This window comes from Psammomys obesus, unplaced genomic scaffold (genome assembly GCF_907164565.1).
Source record: "Psammomys obesus unplaced genomic scaffold, mPsaObe1.curated_primary_1811, whole genome shotgun sequence".
NCBI lineage: Eukaryota > Metazoa > Chordata > Mammalia > Rodentia > Muridae > Psammomys > Psammomys obesus.
The window spans coordinates 2,088,089-2,110,351 of NW_026596089.1; the positions used below are offsets into that span (position 1 = coordinate 2,088,089).

The following is a 22,263-nucleotide window of genomic DNA, read 5'->3' on the forward strand; positions in this document are numbered from 1 at the left end:
CTTCTTCCCAATTTACTTAAATTGCCAACAGAAGCTCCTGAACTTCAAAAAAGAAAGAAAGAAAGAACCCGGGGACCAACCACACTGTGCCGCAGGGACAGCTCTGTGGGAGGTGCTCCAGCTGAAGCCCTGGACACATGTCAAGTAGAAGGTTTTACTACTAACAGCCTCCGGCTTCCCTGTGGTGAGCTGCTTCTGAGACCATGAGAGCACCGGAAGTCTCAGAACATGTCCTCTAGTGTTTCTGTGCAAGCTTTCACATGGGCTCCCTGCCGGCGCAGGCCCACTGCTATTGCATGGCTTCCATGACCATCAATAACCTTCAGGTTATTGCTGTCTTGTAGCACTAAGCAGTGTTTGGGGCACAAAATAAAAACTAATTAAAAATAAAGTTACAAATTTAAAAGACCAGATAGCTGTACCAGGCCTAAGGTGTCAAGAGACAATGAAATGCAAAGTGGAGATGAATGAATATAACAAGCAAAACTTGTTCTCAAATCACCGTTAAAAACTTGAACACCATACAGTCAAAGATTGTCTTCCCTAGTAATTGGTGGAGGGAGAGAGGCAACTGTCTTAGATATCATTATCATGGTATTTTAATTCTCCCAATCTGGAATATCTAGATATATAGATATTAATATTGATATAAAACGAAGTCCATTAGCTCTTTCTCAAACAGGTGTCTATTGAGTGCTTACCAGATACCAGACAGTGTGCTAGAAGGGGGAGGTAAGCGGATTGTAGAAGCTTTAGCTCAGACCACAAAGATGGTAGTCTTTTAAAGGATACAGGAAAATAAAAAGCAACTACCATACCATTCATAAGGAGAAATAGGCACAGCTCTGAGAGTCCACAGGTTCCCTGACCTAGATAGGGGTTAGGAAAAGCTTCCCCACGGAAGTAACATATAAGGTGCTCCATTGCGGATGAGGAAGGATTAGACTTAGAAGGACCTGATGAGGAAAGAAGATGGCCTAGAAGTAAAAAAGAGGAGGTCACTTTTGGACAGTGTATGTGTGTATTGGTTCATGTACAAGTGTAGGCTAGACGCTAACTTTAGATTTCTTCAGTCTCCACCTCTGTTTTTGAGAGAAGGTCTCTCCCTTGGATTCAGCTGGTTTGGCTGGCCAGAAAAGGCCAGGGGTCCACCTGTCTGCCCTCCTCCTTAGCTCTGGGATCGTAGGTCCTTATCCCCAGACCCAGATATTATTTTATTAAAGTTTTAGTTTTTATATTAATTACAGTTTATTTACTTTGTATCCCAGCTGTAGCCCTCTCCCTCATTCCCTCCCAATCCCATTCACCCTCCCTCATCTCCTCCCTGCCCCTTTCTAAGTCCACTGATATTTTTTCTTCTTATTTTTTTATTAATTACACTTTATTTACTTTGTATACCCCCATAAGCCCCTCCCTCCTCCCCTCCCAATCCCACTCTCCCTCCCCCTTGTTCACATATGCCCCTCCCCAAGTCCACTGATGGGGGGGTCCTCTTCTCCTTCCTTCTGATCTTAGTCTATCAGATCACATCAGGACTGGCTGCATTGTCATCTTCTGTGGCCTGGTAAGGCTGCTCCCCCCTCAGGGGGAGGTGATCAAAGAGCAGGCCTATCAGATTGTGTCGGATGCAGTCCTTCTTCCCATAACTATGTAACCCCTTAGACACTGAACTGTCATGTGCTACATCTGTGCAGGGGTTCTAGGTTATCTCCATGAATAGTCCTTGGTTGGAGTATGAGTCTCTGGGAAGACCCCTGTGTTCAAATTTTCTGGTTCTGTTGTTCTCCTTGTGGGGTTCCTGTCCTCTCCAGCTCTTACTATTTCCCACTTCTTACATAAGATTCCATGCACTCTGCCCAACAGTTGGCCATTAGTCTCAGCATCTGCTTTCATTGTATGCAGTGCAGAGGCTTTTGGAGGCCCTCTGTGGCAGGTTCCTAGGTTGTTTCCTATTTTCTTCTTCTTCTGATGTCCATCCTCTTTGCCTTTCAGGATGGGGATTGAGCATTTTAGTCAGGGTCCTCTCTCTTGATTAGATTCTTTAGATGTACAGTTTTTAGTAGGTTTATCCTATGTTATATGACTATATGAGTAAGTATATACTGTGTGTGTCTTTCTGCTTCTGGGACAGCTCACTCAGGATGATCCTTTCTAGGTCCCACCATTTACCTGCAAATTTCATGATTTCCTTATTTTTCATTGCTGAGTACTATTTCATTGTGTAGATGTACCACACTTTCTGCATCCATTCTTCAATTGAGGGAATCTGGGTTGTTTCCAGGTTCTGGCTATTACAAATAAAGCTGCTACAAAAATGGTTGAGCAAACGTCTTTATTGTGTGCTTGAGCCCCTTTTGGATATATGCCTAGGAGTGGTATGGCTGGATCTTGAGGAAGCGCTATTCCTAGTTGTCTGAGAGAGTGCCAGATTGATTTCCAGAGTGGTTATACAAGTATACATTTCCACCAGCAATGGAGAAGGGTTCCCCTTTCACCACAACCTCTCCAGCATGTGTTGTCACTTGAGTTTTTCATCTTGGCCATTCTGATGGGTGTAAGGTGAAATCTCAGGGTCGTTTTGATTTGCATTTCCCTAATGGCTAACGAGGTTGAACATTTCTTAAAGTGTTTCTCTGCCATTCTATATTCCTCTACAGAGAATTCTCTGTTTAGCTCTGTTCCCCATTTTTTAATTGGATTACTTGGTTTGCTGTTTTTCAGCTTCTTTAGTTCTTTATATATAGTGGATATTAGCCCTCTGTCAGATAAAGGGTTGGTGAAGATTCTTTCCCAATCTGTAGGCAGTCATTTTGTTTTGATGATGGTGTCCTTTGCTTTACAGAAGCTTTTCAGCTTCATGAGGTCCCATTTATTGATTGTTGCTCTTAGAGCCTGTGCTGTTGGTGTTCTGTTCAGGAAGTTTTCTCCTGTGCCAATGAGTTCAAGGGTATTCCCCACTTTTTTTCTAACAGATTTAATGTGTCTGGTTTTATGTTGAGGTCTTTGATCCACTTGGACTTCAGTTTTGTGCATGGTGATAAATATGGATCTGTTTGTATTTTTCTACATGTAGACATCCAGTTAGACCAGCACCATCTGTTGAAGATGCTATCTTTTCTCCATTGTATGGTTTTGGCATCTTTGTCAAAGATCAGGTGTCCATAAGTGTGTGGGTTTATTTTTGGATCCTCTGTTCGGTTCCATTGTTCCACCATTCTGTTTCTATGCCAGTACCATGCAGTTTTTATGACTTAACTGTTGCTCTTAAGTGGCCAGATACAAAATTAACTAAAAAAAAATCAGTAGCCCTCCTGTATACAAAAGACAAAAGGGCTGAGAGAGAAATTAGGGAAACAACATCACAAATGACATAAAGTACCTTGGAGTAACCCTAACCAAGCAAGTCAAAGACTTGTATGAAAACAATTTCAAGTCTCTGAAGAAAGAATTAAAGAAGATATCAGAAGATGGAAAGATCTCCCATGCTCATGGCTTGGCAGAATTAACATAGTAAAAATGGCCATCTTACCAAAAGCAATATACAGATTCAATGCAATTCCCATCAAATTACCAACACAATTCTTTACAGACCTGGAAAGAAAAATTCTCAACTTCATATGGAATAATAAGAAACCCAGAATTGCTAAAACAATCCTCTACACTAAAAGATCTTCTGGAGGTATCTCCATCCTTGATATTTTTAATTAAGTTCTAGAGGTTAAATTCGAGTCCCCATGCTTGCTCAGCCAACAGTGTACAACTAAACCATCTCTCATTTTCAATCATTTCTCAGCCTCTCAATCATTTCTTTCCCTTCTTTTCAACCTGTCACAATATTCTTCCTTGAATGGGTTCTCAGGTGGTTGGTACTCCTCCCTATACCACTGTTTGGTTTAGTTTGGGGGGGCCTGCTCTACAGGCCCTATTCTTCCATCTCCCTGCTGCTGCTCTAATTTCTTAGCAACCTTTTACAGCCTCCACTCCATTTTCCGCTTCTTGGCAAGAAAGTTTGTTTTTTAAATTTTGAATTTTATCATGTTAGTCCTTCTACTTAAAACTTCCCCCTCCCAATAGTTTTTTTTCCTAGTTTGAAGTTTTTGAGGGATATTTCCATGTTGGTATCACTTTTATTTGTCTTTGCATGATGACGCATCCTTGGGCTGTGAAATTTTCACATGACAGTAGAAAAAGCAAATGTGTAAGTCACCCTGAAACTCTGAGAAAAACATGAAAAAATCTTCCATAAATTAAAATGATGCATAAATTTACAGGTACAAACCATTTTGCAAGCTTAGTGAGTGACTTAGCCCTATGACATCTGGTTGGAAAAACATTGGCTGAGAAGTAAATGGTATTCTATGGCTTGGAATAGCTGACTTCTAAGCTTTGCTAGGAGATTGCAAGAGAAAAAGTGACAATTCATTCATAAATTCTTGCCAGCCTCTTGAGAAATCCAAGAATTGTCATGCTGACTCTGTTTAGACCTGTTCATTCCCTAGAGGAGTGAGTAGTTCATGAGAAGTTGTCAGTGAGCCAAAGCGTTGTCACTTCAGGCCAAGTCTCTTTCAGAAACACATGACCCACTCTCTCCCTTTGCCACCCATAGTGCCCACTACATATATGAATTTTTAGCTAAAAAAAAATCTGTTAAAAAGTTTAGAAAATTATTGGGCTGATGTACTAATTGTCAAATTTGATGAGCTGGCAATCACACACAGGAACAGGCAGTGGCTCTTGTCACCTGAACAATATCACTGCAAGATCAACACCAAGAGATAAAATTCTAGTATGGATGAAGCAGGGGCACTGGATACCTCATCCTATCTGAGCAGCTAACGGCAGTTGATGGCTGCTGGATGAGAGATTTCCTATTCTTTGTAGAGATAGGTCAGTCATTGAAAATTGCCTATGACATAATGCAGTGGGTCTCACCTTCCTAACGCTGTGATCCCTTAAACAGTTCCTTGTCTTATGGTGACATCCCAACCATAAAATTCTTGTTGTTGCTACTTTACAACTGTAATTTTTCTACTGTTATGGATCATAGTGTAAATATTTGATATACAGATTTTGTGACCCCTGTGGAAAGGGTCATTCTATCCCCACCAAAGGGGTCGAGATCCACAGACTGAGAACCACTGCCCTAATAGGGGACTCCACACACAATGTAGATGGGTGACACTAACCTCATTTAGTGGTTTGTTGTTTTGGGGTTTTGTTGTTGTTGTTGTTCTTGAAGATGAAGTTGAGAATGAGATAGAAGAGAAGTTGGAGGGATCTAGAGGAAGGGAATCTGGGGCTGGATACACCCATCACACACTGTGTACATGTAGGAAGTTTTCAGAAACTGAAACATTAGCATTAGTTTGGTTTAAACCTAATGAATTCGATTTCATTTGTTTTTTTCAAGACATCCTCTCATCTCCACGTGTGCTCTGTCTCACATTTGTGTCTACACACGGGTGATTGTGCTGATGTACACATGAATACACATACACACACTCTCTCTAAATGAATAAATGTAATGAAAATCTGACCAAAAAAAATGAGTTTAGAAAATAAAAAGAAATCTAAATTGAGTACATGGTGAAATCATGCCATTTGCCTTTCAGGGTATATTTTTAGAAAGCCATATTTCAAGTAGAGTAGATTAACATAATATGTTAACCTACCCCATCCCAGAACAAACTTTTAAAAAAAGAAAAAAAAACACCTCATTTCTAGTGCATCACTTCTTTCTTTGTATGACAGGAGTAAATATTCAAGTACGTTTGGGGTTTTCTTTTTTTTTTCCCCATTTTTGAAATTTCCTGGGTTTCAAAAGCGCTATCTTGATTATGTAAAGGGGCTGTTGAAGAGGCTTGTAGTATCCTTTCTGTCACTTCTAGTGTGTGGTCGTCTCTAATCTTGATCAGAGGAAAGCTGTCTTTCTGCAAAATGACCCTGTCTTTTCTGTTGCTGTGAAGAGACAACATGACCAAGACAACTTCTAAACAGAGGCATTTAATTGTGAGCCACTTATGGTTTCAGAGGATGAGTCCATAACCACCATGGTGATGAGAATGGCAGCAGACAGGCAGCTATGGTACTGGAGCAGTAGTTCAGAACTCACATCTGATCCACAAGCAGCAAGCAGAGTCAAGGAGCAGAAGGGTGAAGGAGAGAAAGAGAGATGGGTGGCTAGGCCTGGCATGGGCTTTAAAGCCCACCCCTCGTGACACACCTCCTCCAACAAAGCCATACTTTTAATCCTTCCCAAACAATTTATCAGGGGACCAACCATTCAAATATAAGAGCCTATGAGGGTCATTCTTACTCAAACCACTACGGACCTACTATTATTTACAGAAAGATTCAGTCTTTCTGTAAATTAATAATGGTTTCAGCAGTTTTAAATTTATCTTGTCAAGTTTTTACCTTTGTTCTTAAAATTATTTCCAATTTCAGGTTAAGATCTCTCTAATGTAGATTTTTTTAGGCCTGGATCCTGGCTCATAAGACTGCCACCCACACACAAGACCCTGCTCTCAGTCGGATGAGAACTAGGAATGAAGCCATGGGAGCCTCTGGAAAACTCTTCCCTGACAAAATACACTGATGACACCTTCAGAAGACCGTGTCATCTAGCCCCTGCCAGGTAGTGCCACTTCATCTGCTGACACTATCTTATCCCCCTGCTCTTTATTTTTCAGCCACACTCAATTTCTTCCCATCCCTCAGACATACGGGGTATGAATCTGAGCTAAAAGAAGTGCAGATAGTTGGCAAAATGTTCCTTCTACTTGTCTGTGAGAGTGCATTTGGAAGAAGCTGGCATTTGGATTACAGACAATATAATTATCACACTCATCCGTAAAGGTGGGCCTCATTCAGTCCACACAGAACTTGAAAGAAAGGTGTAAGGTGCAGAGTCTACAATCTCTGCTTGAGCTGGGGTGTCTATCTTCTACATTCAACTATCAATTTCTGGTTCTGGAGCATGTGGGCTTGGAATGTACAATTCTTAGGGATTTGGCTTTGATGGAACTGTACCACAAACTATTCTGGGGCCTTCATCTTCCAGACAGTGAACAGTGAGATTTCTCTACTCCTTAATCGCTGAGCCAATTCCTCCCAGATAAACCTCTTTCTGTGGCTCTTGTGAACCATCTAATACACAATCCAAGCCTTTTTTTTGTTCCTTAAGACATCACATTTTTCTTAGCTGTCATTCTGCTTCCAGTCCCATCTCCTGACGTACTTAGCTACCACTCTCAACATCACTTCCTACAAGAAAACTTCTGATACCCATCTGTCCTAGACCTGGGCTTCCTCCCCCCAGCCTCCCAGTTGCTTAATTGGAATTGTCCCCTGAGTGTCTCCCATCCTTCCAAACAGTGATATTCTGAATGCAAGGACTATGCCTCCTCTGTTTGTTGCTGTAGCCTGACCTTCTAGTATAGCTGTTCTCAACCTTCCTAATGCCCCAACAATTTAATATAGTTCCTCGTGTTGTAGAGGTAGCCACCCATAAAATTATTTTGTTTCTACTTCGTAACTGTAATTTTTGCTACTGTTATGAATGGTAATGTAGGCATCTGATATGTGACCCCAAAGTAGTCTCAACTCACAGGTTAAGAACCTTTGTTCTAGCAGAATGTGTAGCTTAGAGCCTTTGTTAAATGCAGAAATGAATAAATGAGAAGACAGCATAAACAAATGCTAAAGTTTGGTGAAAGTCAAACAAGAGCCTTGCTATCATCAGGCCGTGGCTTTCTTTGTAATGTGAAATGGTCTAAATGTGAGAAAGAAGGTGTGTAAGGCAGGAACATCTGGACTTTTGTCTGTTTTGCTTTGGGGGGATGGTGTAGTTCCTCCCCATTATCTGTTTTCAACAATTATCAGCATATGATCAAACTTGGTTTATCTATAATTCTGTCTTACTGCTTTTGTTTTAGAGACACATGAATTGCATGCCACCATCCCTCCTTTAATGCACAACGATGCATGAGGCTACAGCATGCCCTTCCTCTAACTCCCAGACACCTGCACCGTCCCCAGAGGAATCTTTTTCCTTTAGTCTGCAAACGCTTATTCTCTACCCTCCCCAACCACTGTTAATGACTAATCTGTTTTCATTTCACAGGCATTAGACTACTCTGGACTTTTCATACAGATAAAACTGCTATAGTCTGTGCCCTTTAATGACTGGCTTTTTTCCTTTAGCGTTTTGTAGTTTGAATGTGCAATCACTCCTTTTTACAGCTGAATAATAACTGATATACAGACATACCACATTCTGAGTGTATGCATGTGTGTTCCGGTGCATGTGTGTATTTGGGTGCCGGTGAATGTGTGCTGTGCTCTGTGTGTGTGTGTGTGTGTGTGTGTGTGTGTGTGTGTGTGTCTGTGTGTGTGTGTGGTGTGGTATGTACCAAAGGACAGCCTACGCACTTGTTTCTTGTGTGCCATCCATCTTGATTTTTAAAAATCCTTTAAAAATTATTGTTCCTAAAAAGAAAAATAAAAAAAATTATTGTTGTACATGATATGCAGGTGTGAGAGGGTGCACCCATGCCTTTCCATGTGTATGGAGGTCAAAGGACAGCTTTAAGGGGTCTGTTCTCTCTGTCAACCTTCACGTGTATTCCAGATGTTGAACTCAGGTCATCAGGCTTGAATAGCAAGCACTTTACCTGCTGATATCTTTCTAGCCCCAAAGAGGTAATCCATCTTGGTGTTAGACTTATGATCTTCCTTCCTCTACCTCTTCAGCACACATTTTTCTGTTTGTACTGCCTCAAAAACTAGGATGGCCACAAGACAAGAAGCTGGCCAAATAATGTAAGCTGGGTAACCAGCAACCCCCTAGGACCTTCCTCTTCCTACCTCCTATCACTGGGGTCATAAGGACATACTTTACTTCTTAGGTGTGAGCTTTGCAGAATTGAAGTCTTATGCTTAAGTGCTATATTCAGCATGGATACTGAGTATAATCTAAGCATAACCCCAGTGCAAAATACCATATTTTGCGTATGCATTCTTTAATTGTTGGACAACTCTCTTGTCATAATTTTTTTTTGGAAAGAGATGGAATATTTAAAGTATCAACCACACAGGTAAAAGAGAGAGAGAGAGAAAGAGCTGGTGGAGAAACAGTGATCTTGTAATACAGAAAGTTGCTGGCAGAACTTAGAGACCTCAGTGTAAGAAGAGGTTCTACCAGCCTCTTCTTCAGAGCTCTCCATATCTGTTAAACTACTTAAAATTTCGAGAACTCACCTCCGAGATGTGTTCAGCTCCTCTGCCTGATCTATTTTTTATGGGCCTTACCACCATCCTTTAATCTATCGTTGAGTCTCAGATCAGATATTGCGTACTCCAAGAAACCTTTCCTGACACTGTGACTCACCTGTCACCCTGTCACGTACTCTCACAACATACTCAGTGACACAGCCATGATCTACCAACACAGTACTCTATGCCACTATTTGGCTGCAATCTTATGGGCAAGAGCTATGGCATTCCGCACATGAGCCCCATGGCCTGGGCCAATGCCTGGTGTCTGGAAGGAGCTTGCCAAGTTGAAGTAATGCTTGAACAAAGGAATGGTGTATACTGTCAAAATCCTCAGTCCAGACAGGAATCTCAGTGCACAACTGTAAACCAAGCACTCAGAGGCTGAAGAAGAAAGGTTATCACGTCAATGTCAGAGCATGATCTCATCCCAAAAGAAAAAAGAAAAGAAACAACAATGGCAATAAATCATTTGGAGCCTGGGATACTGGAAAAGCTAAGACAACAGGGCAGAGCATATGATGGGTGTCTTTTCTACGCACTGGCAGTTGCATTTCCTCAGAAATGAATTTCTGTGTCTTTTTTAAAAAGTGAGAACTAGAGTAAGTATTGTTTGTCAAAATATATTTGTCTTTCTAGAAAATGTTGAAAATGAATCTTTAGAAATGATTAAATTATCAGCTCTCTCATTTTCTTTCTTTGTCCATACTGGGTATTTCACTCTCAATGATAATTTCTAAATACAGCTGGAAAGAAGAAGGAGGCTGTTTGCAGCACTACACACTGATGGAGAAATGCTCAATAGTAGCCAAGATTTCAAATCTAACCAATCATTAAAAATAGCCTCGTAAAAACTAGACATAACCACCTGGCTATGGTGCTTGCTGTACAAGTGGATGTTTGAATCCCCAGAAGCCACCAAAGGACAGATGTGGAAGTGCATGCATCTGTTATTTCAGCAATCATGTGGGGAGCTGGGAGGTAGAGACTGAAGGATCCCCAGGCCAGCTAGATTGGCCTACTCTGCAGCAAACAAGACACCTCGTCTTAAAAGGTGGGAGATGAGGACAGGTACCCAACATATTCACTCACATTGTAGCATACACACATGCACACACATTTTTGTTTGTTTGTTTGTTTGTTTTTTAACTATTTACTAGCAATCTGCCTGCCGCATAACCTACAAAGACCAGTGAACTCAGTTAAGATTTTTACTGTACATACTTCTTAAAGGTACCAAATTATAGAAAATCAAAGCTTTTAATTGCATATTGAATCAAGAGTGATGTTACCTAGACTTGAATAAATGAAATAGCTATACATGGAAAATAAAATTATTATAACACTGCATCCTAAGCCTTTGAGTAGACGTTCGCTTGAGGGATCACTGTATAGAAGTAGCTATAATGCACAGATAATTAAGTGAACTTTATCTATCTAATGAAAGCAGGCAAAGATTCGTTCTCAGTTCACTTTTAATAGTTTATTTCTCAGTATGTGATTCCTTAAAGCAATGATGTATTTTGTTTTTATGAGACAAATAACAGGAAATGGCCTTGAATTGGCTCTCACTTTGCAGTCCAGAGTATATCTTAAGGCATGTTTCCTGGTGCTTATCCAGTGATGAGCTAAGACAAAAATAATGTTTCTTCAGATCACTGCATTCAGGGTATTCATTTACGTTAATCATCGGGGCTCTTGCGAAGAAACTGCATGGCTAGCGTTGACTGGCTCTGTAGTGTATGAAGTTTGCTGGCATCTAAGTTACAGGGAGCTCACCACAAAGGCCATCAGGAAGGTTTCCATGGTAGCAGCCTTCTTTTGTCATCACATTTCTAACACAGATCGAATCTGAACACTTGCAGTGCTAATGCTTAATGAAAAGGAAATGGAATAGTGGTAATGCCAGTAGTCAGGCCTGGCCTCCAGGTGCTGCACCGAGACGAAGCTGGATGTCTGCTCAGGTTTTCTTTTCAAGCAGTGATCCACTAAGGACAACTTTGATCTTATTACATGTTAACGACCTCCAGTCATCTCATATATTGCTATAGATACAAGAGAAGTAAAACTGTTTCATCACTTCTGCCTCTTACAGGAACTCTACGCTAGGAAGAATTCACTGCAACAGCATGGACAAAAAGATAACTGAAGAATGAAAATGTTTGGTTATTGTTGAGATCATATATGTGCTCATTCTTCTAAAAGTCTCAACATCTGAGCTTTCCCCTGGTCCTTCTTACTTAAAATAAATATATAATAGTATCATGTTCATTTGGCTGTACACTTATGATTTTATCTCTTTGCCACATCTTATGTGGACTATGATGGACCACAGGCAGACTATGCGGCCTTCTTGTTCTACAGGAAGTCATCAGGGAAGTTAAATAGTATTCATTCATCCAACCAAAGAGCTGCTTCCCAGGGTTTAACAGCATACTGCTTTTCATACATAGAAAGCATCAAATCTTCCTCTTACTTAGACGAGAGTGCAGAAATAAAATTATTGATCTGGTTTCATTTAATTTTCCTTTCTTCCTCCCATAGGCTGGGAGAGCTGGGGAAAAAAATACAGACAGACAGACAGATAGATAGATAGATAGATAGATAGATAGATAGATAGATAGATAGACAGACAGATAGATATCCCTTTACATCTAGAGTACTTCTGTTTTAGCTATTTTAATCATGAAATCTGTACTGGCCATAGCATGGTTTTACTTATAGTTCTAATCTTTAATATAAATTGTTTAGGTGTTTGCTACTTTCTTGAAAATATATATAACCTTCTGTCATGTAGAAACTAAAGTTTTTAAACAATAATGGAGTATAGAAATTAATAGGTATTTAGACATGAATGTGGTTACTGAGGACCCAGGATTGAGGTATTAAAATAAATCAGAGCCTAAAGGATGATAGCTTGAAGTTGTCTGGAGGTTTCCATGTGCCTTTAGAGCAGATGGTATAGGAATGTAGACATTGTCAGTGCCCAGAGAAACTGAAGGTCAATGAAAATGGAAACTCAGGGACCTGTGCACCAACAGACCAGCAGCCGGCTAGTCAGCCATTGAGAAGCAAGAGGTGGTAGATGCAGAGGCAGAGCTTCCAGAACCACACTGAGGAAAAGCTAAGCTCAAAAATTCTTCCATTTCCCTCAGAAACCTAACAGTGAGACTGGCCAGTCTTTTAGAAGAAAAGAGCCTTGCATTTTTCTTGAAGTGTGAAACCACCACTGTTTTCCTATTTAATGGATAACTGATTTTTTTTCTTTCTAATGGGTAGGAAATTAGAATTGTTGTGTGTATACAGGGCAATCATGAGTGGAAGTATTCTTTGTTCTGAACCATTTCCTTGTGGTCTTTCCTTATAGTGGGATAATGTACTTACTCTACCTAACCAGGACTCAGTCAGACTCTGTGCAACTGCAGATCTCAGCAACAGCCCCTTCTGTGACCAACTTTAGCTCTGTTGAATCAGAAATTTCTGAGAGCCAACTGCTTTGGACAAAAACCACCAACAGAAGATCTCCCTAACCACAAAGAATTGGGTCCTGTGCCCCCAGTAGAATGCTCTAGTAACCACTGATTTTATTAACTGGGCTACCTAAAATTCTACTGGACTGACAGGACATACAAAGCTAGCCAGGGAAGATTGGAAAAGATGGCTGTATCTTCAAGTGTGCTAACACTAAAGTAGACTACAAGAATCAGAAAGAGCTAAGAAAATGTCAAACCACCCAGGAAATTGATAATGGATGTGTAAACAAAACTCAATAAATAAATTTCTGAAGAACTCAAAATAGTACAGTTAAAGAAGATGTAACTTAAAAGCTCAGAACAAAAAAACTAAATGATAAAAAGAAAAAAGTGGTGTAGGGGCATGGGTGGAGAAGAGGGAGGGAGCTACAGGTGGAATACAAAGGGAATAAACTGTAATTAATAAAAATAAAATAGTATAAAAAATGAAAACAGAAATTTCAAAAAAGAAGTAAAATTTTAAAGCCACAAAGAAAAATATTTTTACATCTTAGAGCTAGAGAATATAATGACTGAAATGAAAATCTCAATAGAACTTCAAAAACAGAAGATAAAGTAGAATAGTTCATAAACACAAGGTGTTGTTTAATTATTTCCCCAAGTAAGAGAAACAAAATCAAGAATGAAAAGAGTGAACACCTGTTCAGGATGGATGGGATCCTAGGAACAGAATTAATATATGCAACATGGAAGTCCCAGAAGGATGAAAGAAAGAAAGGGAGCACAAAAAGCTCCCCAAATCTGGGGAGAGGAATAAGATGCCCAAATTTATGAACCTTTTAAAGGGTATAATTAGAGTGAACTTAAAGAGGTCTAAATTGAGACTCATTAGAAGTACTTTGAAAAACCTCAAAGTAAAAGAGAAAAGTTTGCAAGCAGCAAGGAAAAAGTCAAATCATTGCTTATAATTTCTTTATAAAACTACTTATGGGTTTCTCAATATCTGCAGGCAATGAGAAAGGATTATCTGTTCAAACTACTATAAAGGAAGAAAACTCAACCAATAATACTATACATGGACAAACTGTATTTCATAAATGAAGAAAAGACAAAATCTTCCCCCATAGAGAAAGCAAAGAAGTACTGAGGAATTCATTGCCAGGAATCAAGCTTTACAGTAGTCACCAATTTGGAACAAATAATGGTCAGTGACATGAAACATATTAAAGAGCAAATACCATTGGTGTGAAAGTCAAAAAGTAAATATGTTGAGATGATAACACATAAAGAAAGCAAGACTCATGTGTCAGTAGCATAAAGAATGGTAGGAGAAATGCATAAATTTATATGTAATTGAAGTTGCCATCGACTCAAAATTGACTTTTATAAGAATTGTGATAAGATTCTTGGTGTAACCATTAAAGGGCTTACAACAGAAACATAATTACAGAGAGATAAGAATAAAAGCATGCCACTGGAAAAAAAAGAAAAAGAAAAAATAAATCCTGAAGCCATTATGACAGACGGCAAAAGAAATATGAGAACAAGTAAATTACAAAGAAAAAAATCATGAAGGTGGCAAGAATGATATAGATCCACTACTTATTGTAAATGTAAAAGATGTAGCCGGGTGTGGCGGTGCGGCCTGTAGTCTCAGCACAATGGGGCAGAGACGGCAGGATTGTGAATTTGAAGCCAATATGAGCTGAGAGTTTACCTCACAAAGGAAAAAAAAGAATAATGGAAAGAAGAGACAAAAAGGAAAAGAAGGAATAAAGGGAAATGGTAGCTGATGTATATATTCTGAAGTATGTATATAAACATCAGATTAAACAGACTTTATGTGAAAATCTGCTTACAAGACTCAGAGAGCAACACCATATCCTAAGGGGACAAAATCAAGGGAAAGAATTAGCATATTATAAATGCCTAATAGTCAAGTGTCTAAATATGTTAAGCAAACATTGAACAAGTTAAAGGGGAGAAATAGAGAGCAGTACAATCACTGTAGAACACATTAATACTGCAGTGTCAATAGATAGGTGTCCAGACAGAAAATGAGTAATGTAGTGATCTTGTTGAACAGCATTGGAGATCTGTGGACCTCACAGAGCGTCCCATCCCATACTGATAGAGAACCTTTTCTTTAAACAGTTTTATTTCTTTTTATCTAACAATTTCTTTCTTTTCCAAAAATTTTAACATATTCAGACCCAACATCATCCCATTAACACCCTTCCACCCCTTTCTTTTTTTTTTTTGTATTTTATTTTTTTCTTATCAGTTACATTTTATTAACTCTGTACCCCAGCCGTGTCCCGATCCCTCATTCCCTCCCAGTCCCTCCCTCCCTCCCTCCTCTCCACCGTGCCCCTTGCCAAGTCCACTGATAGGGGGACCTCCTCCCCATTCATCTGATCCTGTTTTATCAGGTGTCTTCAGGACTGGATGCAAAGCTCTCCTCTGTGGCCTAACAGGACTGCTCCTCCCTTGGGGGGTGGGGAGGCCAAAGAGCCAGTCATTGAGTTCCTGTTAGAAATAGTCCTTGTTCCCCTCACTATGGGAAACCAATTGGTTACTGAGCTACCACAGGCTACATCTGAGCAGAGGTTCTAGGTTACATTCATACATGGTCCGTGGTTGCATGTCATTCTCAGAAAAGACCCTGTGCCCAGATATCTTTGGTCCTTGTGGAGCTCCTATCCTTTCTTCATCAGACTAACTCCCCTTCTTTCTTATGATTCCCTGTACTCTGCCAAAGGTTTGGTCATGAGTCTTTGCTATGAAAACACTGCTAGTTAGAGTCTTTCAAATTTGCTCAGTAGACTCCTGTCATACGTTCAATGCACATCCCATCTGTCATTCTAAACGAGGATTGATCATCTTACCCCATGTCCACTCTCTTGATTACCTTTTATAGGTGTACAGATTTCATTATGTTTATTATATCTTATAGGTCTATATAAGTGAGTATATACTGTGTTTGTCTTTCTCCTTCTGGGATATTTCACTCAGGATGATCTTTTGCCTGCAAATTTCATGATTTCCTCCTTTTTGATTGCTGAGTAGTATTCCATTGTGTAAAAATACCACAATTTCTATATCCATTCCTCCGTTGATGGACATCTGGGTTGTTTCCAGGTTCTGGAACAGCTTCTGTAAAGCAAAGGACACTGTCATCAAAACAAAACGCCTGCTTACAGATTGGGAAAGAATCTTCACTAACCCTTTATCTGACAGAGGACTAATATCCAGTATATACAAAGAACTAAAGAAGCTGAAAAGCAGCAAACCAAGTAATCCAATTAAAAAATGGGGAACAGAGCTAAACAGAGAATTCTCGACAGAGGAATATCGAATGGCAGAGAAACACTTAAAGAAATGTTCATCCTCATTAGCCATCAGGGAAATGCAAATCAAAACAACCCTGAGATATCACCTTACACCCATCAGAATGGCCAAAATGAAAAACTCAAGGGACAACACATGCTGGAGAAGTTGTGGAGAAACTTTACATTCCCACTGCTGGTGGGAATGTAAACTGGTACAACCACTCTGAAAATCTATCTGGCGCTTTCTAAGACAATTAGGAATAGTGCTTCCTCAAGACCCAGCTATACCACTGCTAGGTATATACCCAAAGTTTGCTCAAGTACACAAAAGGGATATTTGCTCAACCATGTTTATAGCAGCTTCCACCCCTTTCTATCTGTATTAGTTAGTGTTTCTATTGCTATGGTAAAACACCATGACAAAAATAACTTGTGGAGGAAAGGGTTTAGCTTTTATGTCCAGGACAGCAACTTGGAGGAAGGAACTGAAGCAGACACTAAGGAGGAATGCTGCTTACTGGCTTGCTCCCTGTGGTTTGCTCAGTCTTCTTTCTTTTAGTACCCAGCCCAAGGGTGACACCAGTCCTATTGAGCTGTGCCTTCCCACTTCAGTCACCAACTGAGAAAAGGGACCACTACCTTCCCCACAGGCCAGTCTAGTAAGGTCATTTTCCAATTGAATTTACCTTTTCTCAAAAGACACTAGCTTGGATCAAGTTGACATAAAACTAGCCAGGGCACTATCCAACTCTAAATCTAATCATTCTCCTCCTCTTCCTTTTTTTTTTTAGTTGCTTTTTTTATTTTTTAATTTTTTATTAATTACACTTTATTCATTTTTTATCCCCCCATAAGCCCCTCCCTCCTCCCCTACCGATCCCACCCTCCCTCCCCTTTCTGCATGCATGCCACTCCCCAAGTCCACTGATAGGGGAGGTTCTCCTCTTCTTTCTGATCTTAGTCTATCAGTTCTCATCAAAAGTAGCTGCATTGTCCTCTACTGTGGCCTGGTAAGGCTGCTCCCCCCTCAGGGGGAAGTGATCAACGAGTAGGCCAATCAGATATGACCTGGAACCCCTGCACAGGTGTAGCCCATGGCAGTTCAGTGTCCAAGTGGGTTACATAGTAATGGGAAGAGGGACTCCTCTTCCTTTTTATTCTTTCCCCAGGGATTCTAGTTTGTGTTGCCCAGCTGTTCTTAGGAGTTGGGCCTGCCCTGATGTGTGATCACCCTACCAAGGATCATATCATTAAAGAGAACTGATTGTGTTCTCACAGCAATTATCAAATGCTGATAGATCCTCGGCTACTGGTGGTGGGAATACAACATGCTCTTTAAAGAGATAAATATATGACAAAAGATTGAAAAATTAACTGAAAGAATTAGATGTGGCTTTTCTTAAGGGATAGGGCCAAGCATGAGGAGAAGGCTTAAGGCTGAGATTCTTGAAACAGGGAGTTTCTGCTTTTTATTAAACATAAAGTGTTTTAACACTTTTGATTGTTTGATTCAGAGTGACAAACATTAAACTTTCCAAAGGAACACTTACCAACTTTGTACAACTGTCCTACACAGTAACGGAGTGTCACATATCACATAAGGCTATCTGGCTCTAAGACTGGGACTGCAGGTTCTGGGTCATGGACCACATCTACCTCACAAACTGTTATGTTCTCATCTCTGACACCATGTAAGCCTGTTACATGTCTGTGGAGTGAAAATCAAACGGAACATTTCTCATGCGGAGAAGCAGCCCTGTGACAATAGCAGAGATGCTCACACTGTACAGCATGACACCAAGCACTGGTCAAAACAGGAGCTCCACGAGTGTCTAGGGATGGGTGGGGTGGGACACAAAATCAAGAGGACAACTAAGAATCGCTAATTGTCCTAAAAAAGCATTTAGTGTCATTGAGGGTCAGAAAAGTAAGTGAAGTTAATTTCTGCAAAAGTGGGAAAATTATGATATCTGTTGTGAAATTTAGGCAGTTCCTCCTCGCCTAATGTGTGGCTTCAGCAGCCAATTCTGATGATCACAGGGATCGTAATGGTCCCTTGCTGAGTCCCCACCCCCCTCCTGAAAGAACACATGTTCCCTCCGGTGTTGAATGTGTCAGCTTGATGTTTGGCACCTGTGTGCTTTGAGAAGCTCCGAGTGATTTAAGAAAAGTCAGCCATGAATTTTATTGAAGGAAATTCAGATTGAATTCTTTCCAGGAAAACATCACCATAAAAATCAGGTAGAATAGAGAGATTGGGACTCAATGGAAACAAAACATTTGCAACCAGTCCAGACAAGTGTCAGGAGATGTGCTAAAGGAAAACTTTCTGAAGTTGATTCTTGGCCTGCCTTCATGGATAAATCACTTCGATATTTGTGACTTAGAATCAGGAAGAAAACACATTCCCTCATGACCTCATGACAGGAATTCATTCCGAAAGGCTTGCACAATTTGCTTCTTTCCCTAGGGATGGGTGGAGGGACTTGTAACCTTGAAAATATTCTTGTATGGAGTACAGGAAAAGTGTTATATAGTTCCACATAAAGAAAAACACTGGAAAGGCTTTTGTTGCTGCTTGTTTGATTTACTTGGATATTTCAAAAAATAATTTTAATGTAAGCTGATGGTGCTAGTAACTATACTATCTACCAATTATATCACCAATTATGTTTGTACCTAGTCCTTTGTTTCTGCTGCGTTCTTTATTCTTGGTGTCAACTTTTAGCTCATTCACATATTTTAGATTATATTTTTAGGCAGTGTTTACCACACTAACCTGGAAACAGGATCAAAGACATTTCATAATGTTTATGGTGATTCAAAAATATATGATTGAGCTAGAAATTGTTCCAAAGTGTAAAGGATTTAGCTACATACAAAGGACTATATAATTTGTGAGGCCCAATGAAAAATAATAATGCCCCTGAAAAATTATTAAGAACTACAAAATGTTGTCTGTGAGTCATTAATTCAAGTCAAGGACACTGTAGAGCACCGACTCCTGTGTGAAGCTAGTCTGTGGAACTAACTTCATTAAAAATAATCAAGGAATCTTTAGTGGATGTTAATTTAATTGTTAATGTTTTATGTTTAATAGATGTTAAAGACATATGATCATGTCTTAAGGTATTACCTTGAAAACACCCATCGCGCACAAAGACAGGCTTCTGCATGTATCTGTAAACTAAGCGGCATTTCAACACTACTCAGGGCGAACCTCTGCTTGGGGCTTGTCTGTGAACTGGTCCATTTTCTAGCACTGCTAATACCTCACTTAACAGAACTTTTCAGCCCATTTTCCATCTAAGTAAGCATGCCTTCACATAGGCTGAAAGTCTCTGCTACTTATTCAGTAGCAAGTCTTGGCAAATTCCTGATACCACATCTCATAACCACACTATGCACCCCCTACTGATCACTGAACAAGTGGAGACTCATGTGCTAAACAAATGCAGGAGTCCATGAACAACAACAACAAAAAAACTTCCAGAGTTACCAAAATGCAATTAAAAAGGGTACTGGTGAAATTACTCCTAAGGGAGAAAGTTCCTCAAATTGAATGTATCTACACACAGTTCAGTCAGTATGTGAGCTAATAGACTCACAGTGAAGCTTCCTTCAGAAGTGTCAGTTGAGAGACACGCTGGGCAAGAATCTGATGTCCACACTCTGCCCCACCTGGGACACAGGCCCATCAGTGTAGTGAGCCCACAGGTTATACACACATACACGGTGACTTGTTTCCTAAGAGGTAAGTCAGTGTCTTTTCCAAACAACTGTTTCCTCCTTGCAGTGGTTTCCCTTCTCCTCAAAGGAAGTTATAAAATGTGATCTTGAGTTTTATAAGACATTCAGTCTTGTGTTAAAATGCCACTGAAAGTGATTTATTTATCTTAATTTTGCAACATTTCTACATCTCACACATTTTCCATAATGATCATGTGAATTGCTTTTATATTCAGAGGGGGAAAAACTTTATGGAGAGATTTCATGCCTTAATCATTTTTGGGTTCTGAGCACATTAAAGGCTTTCCAGGGTCCCGTCCCCATCCATCACAGACGAGTCCCTGCAGCAGTAAAGGAGCCAGCCATACACGCTAAGGACTAAACTACTGAGACGTGTGTCCCAGCTTCTACACTGCTCAGCCTCTCTGAGCTTCAGCGTCCTCACCTGTAAAGTAATAGAACACCTTCCCCCAAAAAAGGGTTCCTGAAAAGCACAGTGCCTGTCGCCAGCCTTACAAGCGTATTTGGGTACCAGCTGCCATGGAGCATGAGTCTACATCCTGTGCATCATACAAGCGCACAGCAACCTATCTTCTTTTTTTTTTTAATTTTATTATTCTCATTAGTTACATTTTGTTAATTCTGTATCCCAGCTGTATACCGCTTCCTCATTCCCTCCCCAGTCCCACCCTCCCTCCCTCATCTCCTCCCTGCCCCTTTCCAAGTCCACTGATAGGGGAGGACCTCCTCCCCTTTCATATGACTCCGTTTTGTCAGGTATTTTCAGGACTGGCTGCAAATTCCTCCTCTGTGGCCTAACAGTACTGCTCCTCCTTTGGGAGGTGGGGAGGTCAAAGAGCCAGTCATTGAGTTCCTGTTAGAAATAGTCCTTGTTCCCCTTACTATGGGAAACCAATTGATTACTGAGCTATCACGGGTCACATCCGAGCAGAGGATCTAGGTTTTATCCTCTCATGGTCTTTGGTTGAGTTAATCCTACCAATCCATGAGCATGGGAGATCTTTCCATCTTCTGAGATCTTCTTCAATTTCTTTCTTCAGAGACTTGAAGTTTTTCTCAAACAGGTCTTTCACTTGCTTGGTTAGTGTCACCCCAAGGTACTTTATGTTATTAGTGGCTATTGTGAAGGGTGTTATTTCCCTAATTTCTTTCTCAGCCCTTTTGTCTTTTGTGTACAGGAGGGCTTCTGATTTTTTTGAGTTGATTTTGTATCCTGCCACTTTGCTGAAGATGTTTATCAGCTGAAGGAGTTCTCTGGTTGAATTTTTGGGGTCACTCATGTATACTATCATATCATCTGCAAATAGTGACACTTTGACCTCTTCCTTTCCAATTTGTATCCCCTTGATCTCCTTTAGTTGTCTTATTGCTCTAGCTAGGACTTCAAGCACTATGTTGAAGAGATATGGAGAGAGTGGGCAGCCTTATCTTGTCCCTGATTTCAGTGGGATTGATTTAAGTTTCTCTCCATTGAGTTTGATGTTGGCTGTAGGCTTGATGTATATTGCCTTTACTATGTTTAGATATGGGCCTTGTATCCCTGATCTCTCCAAGACTTTAAACACGAATCGGTGTTGGACTTTGTCAAATGCTTTTTCGGCGTCTAAGGAGATGATCATGTGGTTTTTCTCCTTCAGTTTGTTTATGTGGTGGATTACATTGATGGATTTCCATATGTTGAACCATCCTTGCATGCCTGGGATGAAGCCTACTTGGTCATGGTGGATGATAGCTTTGATGTGTTCTTGGATTCGGTTTGCAAGTATTTTATTGAGTATTTTTGCATCAATATTCATAAGAGAGATAGGTCTGGAGTTCTCTTTTTTTGTTGGGTCTTTGTATGGTTTGGGTATCAGGGTGACTGTCACTTCATAGAATGAGTTTGGTAGTGTTCCTTCTGTTTCTATTTTGTAGAATAGTTTGAGGAGAATTGGTATTAGCACTTCTTTGAAGGTCTGGTAGAATTCTGCACTGAAACCATCAGGCCCAGGGCTTTTTTTGGAGGGGAGACTGTTAATGACTGCTTCAATTTCCTTGGGGGATATAGGGCTATTCAGTCTTTCTACCTGATCTTGACTTAATGTTGGTAGATGGAATCTATCAAGAAAATTGTCCATTTCATTTAGATTTTCAAATTTTGTGGCGTATAGGCTTTTGTAGTATGACCTAATGATTGTTTGGATTTCTTCAGTATCTGTAGTTATGTCCCCCTTTTCCTTTCTGATTTTGATGATTTGGATAGATTCTCTCTGCTTTTTAGTTAGCTTGGCTAAGGGTTTGTCTATCTTGTTGATTTTCTCAAAGAACCAGCTTTTTGTTTCATTGATTCTTTGAATAGTTTTATTTGTTTCTAATTGATTGATTTCAGCCCTGAGTTTGATTATTTCCAGCCTTCTGCTCCTCTTGGGTGTATCTGCTTCTTTTTTTTCTAG

General features: G+C 40.1%; 1 protein-coding gene across 2 annotated transcripts in view; it reads left to right on the plus strand.

Annotated features, from left to right (window-relative positions):
* Aig1 (androgen induced 1) overlaps positions 1-22,263 on the plus strand; it is a 259,955-nt gene that overhangs the window by 224,574 nt on the left and 13,118 nt on the right. The gene's annotated exons all lie outside the window — the stretch shown is intronic.